The 13,231-nt window shown below is 47.2% G+C and overlaps 1 protein-coding gene across 8 annotated transcripts in view; it reads left to right on the top strand.

The window, feature by feature from the left end:
- Window positions 1-599: 599 nt before the first annotated feature.
- The window catches only part of CHL1 (cell adhesion molecule L1 like), a 126,344-nt gene continuing 113,712 nt past the window's right edge, over window positions 600-13,231 (top strand). For 5 of the 8 annotated variants that reach the window (XM_033517481.1, XM_033517483.1, XM_033517482.1 and 2 more), the window contains exon 1: window positions 1,231-1,325. The gene's annotated coding sequence lies outside the window, so the exon portion shown is untranslated. Of the gene's footprint in view, window positions 904-1,230; window positions 1,326-13,231 lie in introns of those variants that run through there. The other 3 variants (XM_015641194.3, XM_015641199.3, XM_015641196.3) reach the window with 2 other exon arrangements.

Consider the following 13,231-nt stretch of genomic DNA (forward strand, 5'->3'; position numbering starts at 1 on the left):
AAGGTCAGCAGCGGGACAGAAATGTGTGAGGAGTCTGAGCCTTCATGGAAATATCTGACCTTCATGATTATATCTGACCTTCCCCACCTCTCGGGATGGGGTGCTTAAGACAATGACTGGCAGGTTTGTGATGACTGTCTTTACCAATCACTTGGTAAAATGTAAATTACCCAAAATTTAGCCCATTCCACACAGAATGAAGCACCCGGGCAGAGTCAGGGGTCTCGAGCGCACACGTGAACCTGAGCTGGTTTTATTACACATTTATTAATTTAATTACACAGGGGGCACCTATAAAAAAAAAAACAAAAACCAACCAAAAAAATAAAAAACACACACAAAAAAAAAATAAAATAAAACGCCGAAAAAGCCAAAAACGAGGAAAAAAGGTTTGGTTTCCCGAGGTTTGGTGTTGGGATGATTGGGTACATGAGGGTTTAGTGGGGGAGAGGGGGGAAGGGCTAAACCCAGTTGCGGTTTTCTTAATCTTCATCCCTTCCCCTGACAAGCAGCGACAATTCTACACCGGAGAGAGGGGTGAGCCCAGGCGGGGACCGTCCCTTCCCCGGCAGCGCCTCCCTGCTGCTCCTCGCCTGGATTTTGGCGGAGTCCCCGCACGCCGAAGCGAGAGCATCCCGGGGTCCTGCACGGGCAGCGCCCCCACTTCGGCCACTCCTTTCTCCTCCTCCCGGCCCGGTTCTGGGCTGGCCGGCACTGGGGACCCCTCCGGCACCTGCCCGGCTGCGGGACGGGCTGGGGGCGCCCAGGGGCTCCCCTGGCTCCCTCCTCTCCTCCCTCCCCGCATCCCTCCGGCTCCCGGCGCATCCCCAGCTGCCGCCGGAGCAGCGGGGACGGAGGTGCCGCCGGCAGCCGGCTCCGGCCGAGGGGACTCGGATCGGGCAGGTGGGACCCGGAGCGGGGCCGGGGTCGGGGCGGGGGTGGCTGTGCCCCGGGGGAGGCTGCGGGGAGAGCGGGGCTCGTTGCCATGGCTCCCCGCAAGCTCCGCCGGAGGAGATAGCGATGCCAGTCACGGAGGGACCCTCTCCCTCCTCGTGGGTGTGGAGCGGGGCTGGCTTTGGGGTGGTTGCGTTGGGTTTTTCCGCTCCCGCTCCTTCCCTTCCCCCTTACCCCCCTCCTTTTTATTTTTTTTGGCTTGGCTTTGCTGAAGGCAATAATATTTTCATTTACAGGGCCTTTTTTTTTTTTTTCTTTTTTTTTTTTTTTTTTTTTTTATTTTTCGGGGTGGAGCGATTATTTCGGAGCGCCGGGACGGGGCTGCGGAGCTGCGGCCGCCGCCGGGACCCCTCCGCCCGCCCGGGCTCAAGGTACGGCGGGGGACCGGGGGGCTCGGGGGTGTCCGGGGGTGTCCGGCCGTGGGGCTCGCCCTGCCCGGCTCCCAAAGCGCTCTTTTAATTATTATCGCCCTGATTTGCGAACTGCTTCTCCTCCTGCTCCCGGCACCGCACCTGGTCCCGCGGCGGCTGCGCCTGCGGAGCGATGAGGAACGGGAGCCGGGCCCGGGGGGCTGCTCGGGGGGCCCGGCGGTTCCCGGGGAGCCCCTGCGGCCCCTTCTCCCTGCCCCGGGCGGAGGAGCCGCTGCCCCCGGGAAGTTTCGGGGTGCGGAGCCCTGCGGAGCCGGGGGACAGCGCGGAGCTCCCAGGGGACACAACCTCGGTTCCCTGGGGACCCCCGGCTCAGTCCCGTGCTGCTTTCGGTGGGCTCAAGTTTGCGAGCCCTGCTGTCCTGCAACCGTGGCAAACGCTTGTTTCTGCTTCCCAAATGATTTTGGAGAGGATTTGGGGTGGTTTTGCTGCGGTACCTAAATAATTAGCGAAGTCCCCGGGTTTTTTTCTCTGGGGAAGCGATGTGCTCGTGTTGCAGCGCAGGAGAGCTGCTGGAATCTCTGAAGCTCGGTGTCTGGGCCGTGTGTTATTGATTTGTGTTGCGAGATCCAAGGAGATTCTGTTTTCCAGCAGTCAGACACAGCAAATGTACGTGGGCTTTTCACCATTAATGATACTCGGCTCCTTTTGGGCTAGAAAGGGACTAAGCTGTGTTTTGTTGGATTATGTACAGGTGTTCAGCCCTGCCTGGGGATACTTTTGCTGGAGACATGGTTTTGGGGGATTTCAGCAGAGCGGTGACAGGTGGCATTTCTGTGTCGTTGCCAATGGTTTGTTTGGTGTGACTGAGTTAATATGTGCTGTGTAGCTCCCCCAAATCCCGTTCCATAAGCGATAAATAATAAATGTTATGATTTTAGATACAGGTCTCAGGAAAGGAGAGGAGGTGAAAAAGCTGCACTTGAAATAAATATGTATTTTTTGGCCATTTATCAACACGGAATGTTACCTTTGCCATCCTCTGGCCATTGCTTCCCACGTGCCTCTGCTTATCTTCTGCTATGAAGTATCAGAGTGCAGAACTCCTGCTGTCTTAATGCTTCTCTTTTGCTTAAAAGTAGTAAATTTTATTTGTTTTTCAAAAAAAAAAACCCGCCAAGTAAACCCCTCTCTCAGTGGGTCATTTACAAATTAGGAAATTCTGGTTCACCAGTTTCTGGTCCTCACTGGGGAAGAGCATCTGCTGTCAGTGGAGTCTGGTTTGCAGAGGAGCTACAAGTCCAGACCATGTGACACCAAAATGAGATGCACAGGCTAGGACACCAGGATTTGCAGAAGGTAATTTCTTTAGAAATATTGCCCAGTGTATGTGAAATTATCATTAAATACCTTTAGTAAAAAAACACCTGCCGGCAATCAGGAAGTTGAAATTTTGCCATATGCAGCACACAGCCTGGAAACCAATTTGTTTCTAAACTCTTCCTGTTTATTATTGTTTTTTATCGAAATAGGGATGGGATGAATCTTGAGTGTGAGGCTGAAATAGACTTCAGCAATGTACATTTAACTCAATGAGTGTAATTATTGTGGGCATTTAGTATGAGTTACTCCGGTAATTAAACTTCATGAATTCTTCTTTACCCCAAGAAAGACAACAGATAAGCCTTCATTAAATGAAAGATTACATTATTCACAGCTTGGATGTGTACCTCGAGTGGCTTGGACTGGAGCCACCTTGTTTGCCAGTAAAAATTTACTTTATCACTTCTGTTTGGGAGAAAAAAAAAACAGAACAAAAAGGAAGCTATTCTTTACATAAAACGATGCTGAGGACAGTTGCTTGTGTGATCAGAAAGGATCTGCTCCTTTCCCCAGTGGGAGAGGACAGGGACTACTTTAAACACTGCTAATTAGTTCAGTTTATCCTGCACGAATTACGGTGCTGTAGTTAGTTAATTATACCTTTTCCCATTAGCAGTATGTTAAGAATAATGAATTAACACATCACACAGATCAAAAGAACGTCTACAAAGTTTATCTTAGAGGAAAGAAAGTGTTATTGTGTGTCAGGAAGTCCCCCTGGCTTTCCCAAGGCACAGATTTTGTTGGAATTCCTGAGCTGGTGCTTCAGAGCCCTATGAATGACTTGAATTGATCACAAACAAGTGACACTGGAGCTCTTGGTTGCTTAGCAACCCACCAAGATGCCACAATTTCTTTTGGTATATTTGTCCAGTAAAGTAGAAATTCAGTTTTGTTACAGATCAAGGGTTCTCTGCTAGCACAAAGCCCACCCTATTACAACCCTAAATCAGGGAGAATGAAAATTGATGTCCCAGCACAGTGTGGGAGCAGCATGGGTGTGAAAACAGAGCAGGAATCTTGTGACAGTATTCTGGTGGTGATGTTTGCAGTGTTTTATCACAAGTTTCAATTGTCCTTTCTTGGTTAGACTCCTAAAAACCCCACATAGGACAAGTTATATCAAAGAAATTCATCTGCAGGTGCTGTTTGAACAGTTCCCCTGGTGCTGCCATGAGCTGGGGGATCCTGCAAGGTCTGTGGGGTTCCCCTGTGCTCCACTTTGAAATTCAGCCTGGACTGTGTGGTTTGATTGTGGCCTGAATTATCCCATGGCCCCCCAGGGCTGGGCAGCTCTGCTGGGTCCTCAGAGCAGACACTGTGTCCTTCCCAGATCTTTTTGTGTAAAGGAATAACAGGTTTAGTACTTGAAGAGCAGAAGGAAGATAAATGTTATCATGATTGTCTGCCTGAAGTACCAACATTGGCTTGAACGAGTTATATTTTGATCACTGAGTTCTTTTTTGTTACTCCTGGCTCCACGTGTGCTGCACCTTGGGAGGGAATCCTGCATCATCCCATCCCCACCCTCTGTGCTTTTTTGGGACAGGGACCCCACAGGATGAGTTTGGGCTGAACCTGAGCTGGGATATTTAAGGAGCTCACCCTGTGCCCTTCAGTTGCTGAGGGGTTTTCATCCATGGCTGGAGCTGGAGCAAAGCTCTGCAGTGTGTGTGGCTGGACCTGGTGCTCCCAGCAACGTTTTGCTCTACTTATCTCCACCCTTCTGAGCTCTGTACATACACACAGCTCCTCATCCTGCTAAAGCTGCACCTAGGAGAGGCCTGCTAGGGCTGGGAGAGCTGCAGGGTGCCATGACACTCATTCGACTTAAATTGCAGTGGAATTCTGGAAGATTTCTTCCCCCTGGATGAGAAAAAGGAATCCAGGTACTTCTCTTGGTGGAGCTTGAGTATGGAGTAGTTTACCATGTATGGGACTGGAGGGGGATGTTGTAGCAGTGCCCACACTGAACCAAATCCCAGCTCCTTGTCACTATTCCTAGGCTAAGATTATTATAGTTCCTAATCTGTGTACTTGTAATTAATTGCCTTTTTAGGCTCAGACAGACTTAGGTGAAGAGCTTAGGTGAAGACCTGAGAGCTTGGCTGATTTATTGTGAGTTGGTTTTATTCCCCCTGTTGTTTCTGTGCAACAAAGTCAGTGCTCAAAACTCAAGGTTGTTGTATTTAGCTCTTTTTTTTTTCCTAGCTACTCTCTTCTATTTGTTTTATTCATTGATTTCTTTAAGTTCATTTGCATTCCCAGATGCTGATTAGTGATTGCCTCTGCACAATGAACAGATGAAGGTACTTGGTGATATTTGGTGCCTCAGGTTTCTCCTCCCAGCGTGTCCAGGCACCCTGCATGAAGCACACAGTGTGTCATGACTGTGGTGATGTTATTTTCTGAGGTTTAAGCACTCCCTAGCAGATGTTTCCTTCTTCCCTCATTGCACCTGGATGTATAAAATAAAAAAAAAATGCAGATGGTGAACAGTTTATCATTTAAAGTAGTGTTTATTATTACAGCTTAACTAGCTTGTGGTTTCCAGTGTGTTTTCCAAGTGCTGATGCTATTTTATGTAAGAAGGAGAAAAATAATGTTGCTTTCTTCATTAGGGCTTCCCTTTGTATTTTCTTTTGACCATTTCTGGGACTCTCTTTCCTCCATTTATGAAGAAAATTATAAACTTTGGGTAGTTTTCTCCTTTTGTTTGTTTTTTCTCTCTTGCAACAGGATGGAGTTAAACCAGAGGTGTGGTGAGGATGTGATTCAGGCTAAAGGAGGGTGAAAGGGAGTTTGGGGAGGACAGGGACGAGCCTGCTTGGATGCATCCCCATCTTTGCTGCTGGTTTGTGGCACAGCAGAATTGAGATGTCTGGATGCTGAGCCAGTGGTGGAGCCTGGGCAGGGCTGTTTGTGTGAGAGTGCAGCTTCTGAGGGTATTTTCACCAGCTGGTTCCCAGCCTGGCTGTGAGAGCTGGGCTGAGCTGCCTGGGGACAGCCAAGCTGCAGACAGGTGACCTCAGACAGGCACTGTCCCTGTGCCAAGAACAGAGCTTCCAGTGTCCCTGCTGAATCCTCGCCTGTCTGCAGCCAGGGGCTGTGGAAAGGTGGCACCTGCCATGGTATTTATCCTCAGTGCAGCACCAAGGGGCTGTGCATTGCTCTGGGGGGCTCTTGGTCCCCAGCCTGGCCCTGTGTCACTGTCCCCTGTGCTATCCCCTGTCCTTTATCATACCCTGGTGATGCTGCTGCTGCTGCACTCCTCCTCCTCTTCCTCCTCCTCCTCTCCCTCCCTCCTCCTCCTGAGAGCATCAAAGGCAGCGCCTGAGCTGTTCATTTCTGTTTCTGAGAGGGCTTTAAAGGTGGGGTGAAGCCACGTGAAGGGGCTCTGATGGCTGGGGAGTCTCCTGGAGAATACAAAGTGTAACTACAAACAAGCCAAGCAGTGAGAGCACAAGGCTGCAGTCCCAAAGAACTCTAAACATTCCAGTGAGCCAAAGCCCTCTGACCTCTCAGTACAGCTCAGTCAGAGGATTTTAGTACTTTCAGAAATCTCATTTCAAGCCCCTCCGTTTTTTGGGAGGCCCATGGGATGACTCTGCAAGGATTGAGTCACTATTCAGAACAGCATCCTGGCTGGAATGAATGGGAAAGGCAGAAATCTACTCAGAGGAGTAGGGAAAAAAAACAAAAAAACAAAAAAAAAAAGGCAGAATTGAGCCCATCCACCTTTGAGTGTGTGTCTGCTTTGGTGACTTTTGGAGTGTGACACAAGCAATTCCCTGTCAGCCTTCCCCGCTGGCTGACACAGAAGAGGTGGCTTTGAATGCTGCCTGCTGTGCTTGTGTGGCACTTGAAAGGAGAGAGGGCTGCCTTTAAGGAGTGTATTCCCACAGCTTTAAAGGATATTTGAAAAATGCAGCGCTCCGTCCCGTCACGTGTCGTTCCAGCATTAAACCCGATGGAAACCTGGAACAATGTCTCAGTAAAAAATGTCTGGTGCCACTGTGCATCCCCAGTGCTTCAGGTGAAATGAGTCCTGATTAAAGACTGCTCTGCTGATAAGGAAAGTGGAATTATTACTGTGGGGCAGATTTTTTATTGTATTTTTGCTGTTAGAAAGCACCCCAACAATGCTTTCTGCTAAAGGAATGATTGACTCTATTTTTGTGGGGTTTTTTTAATACATGTTGACAGAATGCACCATTTTTTTGCAGTTTACTGAAATCAGAGAATGGTTAATAAGAAGAGATTGTCTGTAGGTTTGGAAGCACCCACGTTTTTGCCAAAGTTGATCTCATAGGTTTGTCTGTCCCATCACTAAAATCCTTCCCTCTGGGGCAGTTTGTGTTGGTAGAGCCAGGTCTCTAAGCACACTTGCATCCATGGTGGTTTAATTTTGTTGATTTTACTTCTTCATAAGCAAAATACTCCAAACCACAATCTTTTTGTTGAGTTCAGTGAGATTGCTACCTAAAATTTGGGTTATTGCTCAAGTGTTTTACTGAATAAGGGCCCAGTGCCTTATTTTTCACAGGTTATTCTTTCATCTCACTCCACAGATGACTTTGTTCCAGTAAAATTTCATTGAGAGGATAGATTTTAGAGGATTTGTGTTGTAAGTCAGAGGAGGTCCTGTCTGATTTTTTATTATTATTACTCAGTTTTACAGGAATAAACTGTATTGAGTGCTTGCTTTGAGTTCTGCCAAGGCATCATTCAAAACTACAGCAATATTGGTCATTACCATTCACATCCCTTTGAGATAAATATTCATTTTTTTGCATGTGGCCAGAAGAAAATGGCACAGAACTGAACTACTGCTATCTGCTAGTGGCAGATTTTTTTTTACCATATTTTTAGGATAAACCATGGCGGCTTCCAGGCTGGATATTGCCCAGAAAAACCACTGGTGAAGTCACGGCGCCGCTGAAATGGATGCTCAAACTCCCAGTGACCTCAGAAGAGTCAGGTTTTTGTCCCAGGAGTGATGAAAATCTGATTTACAGCCTAACCAGTTTGAGGAGGAGGTGTAATGGCTGGGGTCCTTGACTGATACAAATGAGGGTGATTGAGTTACCCTGGCTTGGGCCATCTGGGATTTTGGAGAACCCGCGATCCACGTGGGCTCTGCAGGCAGAGCTGGGAGCTCTGTGGCTCTGCCTCCTCTCCAGTGCCACATCCCTGCCTTGTGTTTTGACTGGGAACAAATAACCAGGAAACAGCAATGAATATTGTTTTGTGAGCTGTGGTGAGCAGGGCACGGAGGAGCAGTGATTAAAGGGCTGTCCCAGCTCTACAGAGCTAAGCCATACCTGCTCCATTAAACTGACAGGGCTAGCACTGAAATCCACGGTGACTGCTCAGGCTTTACCACCTGCATGACAAATGCACCTTTCTGCTATTGACTGTGTGAGGCTGCACTTAGGCTTTCCCCTAGATCTGGGATTTTTATGGTCTCTGCTGAGCCTGGGGAATTGCAGCCTCCCTGCTGTCCGTGTGTGTGCAGCTCTCAGCCCGGGGTTCTGCTCACCCCGATTTTCAGCTAATTCCTGTCCAGACAGTGCCTACCTGCTGGGAGAGGCTCAGGCTTGCCTTTTCAGCTTGGCTTTATATCCCAGGGAATTGCTGAAAATTGAGCTGTTTGAGCTGTTTTATGGAACAAAGCTTTATTAAAGGTGAAGTGCAGTCGGTGTGGTGGCACCAGAAAGTAATCACAGAGTGACAGAGTGGCTTGGGGTGGAAGGGACATTAAAGATCATCTCATCGCTCCCCCTGCCATGGCAGGGACAATTCCCACTGTCCCAGGATGCTCCAAACCCTGTCCAACCCAGCCTTGGACATTTCCAGGGATCCAGAGGCAGCCACAGCTGCTCTGGACACCTGTGCCAGGGCCTGCCCACCCTGCCAGAGAGGAATTCCTTCCCAACATCCCATCCAAACCTGCTGTTTCAGTTTGAATCCATTCCTGTCACTACATGCCCTTGGAAATAGTCCCTCTCCATATATTTTGTAATAGCTATTTGGTAGTGCAGCCCCTAAAGAAAAAGAAATTTCTCCCATTTCCTTTCCTGTGAGCAGGATTCTGCCTTTTGGAGAGTTGGATCTCCTTACCCTGCCAGAGCAGCACATTTTCCCTGTCAGCCATTCCCCCTGTCAGGCATCCCTGTGCAGTGAAACCTCACAGAATTCCAGCTGCATAGCAAGAGGAAAAATTCATCTTTGGTGCATAAAATTACACCTCAGTGTTTATTAAAAAAAAAAAAGAAAACAAAAAAAAACCCACAACAGGCAACAAACCTGCAGGGTTATTCACAATCTTATCATGTGTTCCAGAAAAAAAAAAATTGGAATAATCTTTGCATTTAGCAGATAAGCAGCATTCTCCCTACAAACCTGCTCCACTGTGATCCTCCAAAATGTATGCTGAGCTTGTCTGTACACAGAGCACCATGAAATGGGTGGTTAGACCAAATTTTTTTATCCCTGGATAGGATATAGTCAGGAATGTTGTGTATTTTCCCTGCAAATTACATAGTGCACTCACTGAAAAGAATAATGTATGCAAAGTTTGGCAGCTCAGGCAATGACAATCCATTTAACCATTTATAGCTTTATGTGTTTTATAATCCCTAAACCCAAATGTCCCCAGAGAGGGAATGTGCCCTTAAAAATTTTAGGCCTTTAAATTAAGTGAATTTAAATTCGCTCATTTGCATATTTTCCCTTTCTTTGTTCTGCCTGAATGAGATATTGCTGCAGTAATTGAACTGTAATTTCAGCACAGGTAAATGATGTAAGACAGGCGAGATTCCGGGCGCTGCCTGAGCCGCTAATCCGGCAATTTGCAGCACACCTTGGAGAGGAGAGGCTGTCCAGCCCACTTAGGATCACCCAGCGTGGGGCTGGAGCTTGAAAGTTCAATCAATCTCTGATGCTAAATGTGCTCCTGGAGCAGGGACTGAAGGGATGCAGTGAGGGGAAGGAATTCCTGGGAAACAAACTTCTCACTGAGCTGATGGCATGCAGAATTCCAAAGGGGTTTGGAAGGGACCTTAAAGATCATCTGGTTGCAGCCAAGCCCAGTCCAACCTGTCCTTGGATGCTTCCAGGGATCCAGGGAAAGCCACAGCTTCTCTGGGTACCTGTTCCAGGCCCTCCCCACCCTCACAGGGAACAATTCCTTCCTGATATCTCACCCAAATTTCCCTTTTTCCAGTCCCATCACTGCTTGTCCTGTCACTCCAGTCCCTGATGAAATACACAGATGGGTTAAAGCTGAATTCTCCTAAAAATAAAACTTTACAGCTAGAGCAGAGCACTGATGCTTCTGGAAGAGTTTTCCTGAGAAGGCTCTGGTGATGGTTTTGTGATGTGTGTTGGTCTCAGCCCATGGATTTGGCATCTCTGTGCCTGTGTGACAGCTAAGCTGGGATGGGTGGGCAGGAGTGGAGTGGGAGGGAGAGACCATCAATATCTGCTGGAAAAAGTCTTGGATATGATCTTTGGGAAAGGTTGGGTGATGCACCATGCAAGCATGGCAAAGTGGTTTTGGCTCCATCATCCCATCTCTCTTCTGCAGGAACAGAGGAGAATCCCATGGGGGAAAGCAGGAGAGGTAATGGATGATTGTCTGGAGGGCTTGGCACCAATCCCAGGAAAATAATGGAAAAGTTGATAGAGGACTGAATTAAAATAGAGTTAAAGACTCAAGATAATTCAGGTCTCTCTGGAAAGGGAGGAGTTAGAGGTTTGATAAGTGAGGGTAACTGTGGTTGCTGTCAGAGTTTCCTGGTGTGAGATGTGGTGTGCCGTGAAATCTCAGTTAAAACTAAGCAGTCCCAACAAAACTGCTGTGTGTAATCTTCTTTCACACAATTATGGAATGCTTCGGTTGGAAGGGACCTTAAATTGCACCCGGTGCCACCCCTGCCACGTACAGGGACATCTTCCACCATCCCTGGGTGCTCCAAGCCCATCCAAGCCAGCCTTGGACACTTCAGGGGTCCAGGGGCAGCCCAGCAGGCTGAAGGACAAATAGGATCCTTTCACACAGGGATTTTATCTGAATCCATGAGAGTGCTGGAAAGCCAGGGTCAGTGCTGGTGTCAACAGCTGAAAGAAAGGGTTTACAAACCTGGAGAGTCAGGGAAATAACCACAATATTGATTTGAAGAGTGGAGGAAATTCCCTGCAGTGAGAGATTTAGAGCTCAATCTGCTTAGCTCATCAGAAAGAGGATTGAGAGGGGACTTGATTACAGGAACAAGTATTTTCATGGGGAAAGCATATCCAGCTTTTTAATCAAGAAAAGAAAAGAAAAATCAGATCCAATAGCTGCAGGCTGGAGCCAGACAATTTTAAATTAGACATTAAAGACAGGTTTTGGTTTTTTTATCTGTGATTAACCACTGTGATGGACTGTGATGTGTTCAGATGGAGACTGGATACCTCGTGTGACACAATCAAACACGAATTGCTGGATATGATTTGCAGAGGACAGGAAAAAACACAACAGAATTTGCTGTACAGAAAGGTGCAAAGGCCTTAAAATCTGTGAGCATTGAAAGGGCAGTCGAAGGAAGAAGAAAGAAAAGGGAGGAACTTATATGAGAAGCACAAAAAGGATGAATAGAAGCACTGAAAGGACAAAGAAAGGAGTTTCAGAGCTTCTGTTTTGGAGTATTGGAGCATATGTGCGAGCAAAGTGAGTTTTGGCATTGGGAGCACCTTGGGTGTTGGCAGAGCTGGAGTCATCTGTTTCCCAGTCAAAACAGCAATTTTGGATTCTGGGCTTTGTTAATGATGATAAAGAAACCTCCTATTTGTGGTCTGGGCTTTTGGCAGCGTTGTGGTGCTGGGGGAGAGGATGGTGGGATGGATCCCACCAGGCTGGGATCCCAGCAGGAGAACTGAGCCACCCTTCCCTGGAGCAGGGACATGTCCTGTATCCCATCACTGGTGGGATGGATCCCAGACTGGGATCCCAGCAGGAGAGCTGTGCCACTCTCCCCTGGACCAAGGACATGTCCTGTATCCCATCACTGGTGGGATGGATCCCAGCAGGAGAGCTGTGCCACCCTTCCCTGGAGCAGGGACACATCCTGTATCCCATCACTGGTGGGATGGATCCCAGCAGGAGAGTTGTGTCACCCTCCCCTGGACCAAGGACACATCCTGTATCCCTGCACTGGTGGGATGTCCCATTCCAACACCAGCTTGTCACTGTGGTCTCTTGTGTGCCCCCCACTTTGCTGGCATCAGTGTTAAACACACAGGTGTTAAAAGAAATCGAGAATTTCATATTTCTACCATTGAACCAAATTTTCAGGAAATCCCACGAGGAAATCTCTGTGGTCTCAGGATTTTCTGTGTGTTCTCTCTCTTTGTCCTGTAAGTTGTTTCACCAGAGCAGTGATTGAGATTTCTTTTTTCCTGAGAAACATAACTCTATTACACCTGCTTACAGTGCCTAATAATGAGATAATCATCAATTTAAACCCAATATTGTGTTTTTTTCTGTGAGGTGGTGCAGTGGTTCAGTCAGACCATGCTGCTGGTGACTATTGCTGGTTTTTTCCTGTGGATCTTCAGCTATAATGAAAGTGAAACAAATGCCTTAGAGACTGTCAGTAATATTGATATCATGGGAACTCTTTAGCCAAGACTGGAAATCACTTTTCCAGAAAAATTTCCAAAACTCTTCTTTACCTCCACAGCAGAGAATATTCTGTCAAGGTTATGTGGAAGGAAATCTCACATGTGTTCTTTTTTCACTACTCCATCCCAAAGGTGTTACTTGGTTTAGCAACATTTCCTGCATTGTTTTTGGACTGGGGGAGAGTCTCTATTTGAGGATCTTCTCAGTGGAAATAGAAGATGTTTTCTTTGGACTGTTTAACAAAACCATGAAGTCTTTGTCATCAATTAGAGCTCCAATCACCTGCAGTTCTGTTTCTGCCTTGGATGGCCATGGACATTTGGCACCCAGGACCAGAGAGTAGAACTGGGTTGGTTATAGCCATGTTCTCCTTGGAGCCAGGAAAGCTGATAAATGGGAATAAACTGATTTATTGGGGAAAAAAATACAAAGCAAATGATGTGTGTCCTACCTGTAAGAACTGGCTGAGTGGGAAATAATTATTCCAAAATCCTGTTGGAGTATCTCAACCTTGATGATCATTTTCTTTCTTAGTGGACATCCCAATAATTTGTCTTTGCCTAAGGATCCCCTGGAAGCTGCTCTCAAATCAGAGCAGCCCTTCAGCATTTAACTCCTGACATTGTGACATCCATTAGGAACGCAGAGAGGTAGGAATTACCCTATTCAATCCGATTAAAAATCCAATTAAGTTAGAATCCTCTCTCTGTTAGTAACTAAAACCACATGACTCAACACCCTGGGAAAAGCCCCAAACCTTCTTCCCTCCTGCCCTGAGCTCTCATCACAATTTAGGAGCAAATTGTCCCTTAAAAGTATTTTATTTTATTTTATTTTATTTTATTTTATTTTATTT

Source organism: Parus major, chromosome 12, assembly GCF_001522545.3.
Source record: "Parus major isolate Abel chromosome 12, Parus_major1.1, whole genome shotgun sequence".
NCBI lineage: Eukaryota > Metazoa > Chordata > Aves > Passeriformes > Paridae > Parus > Parus major.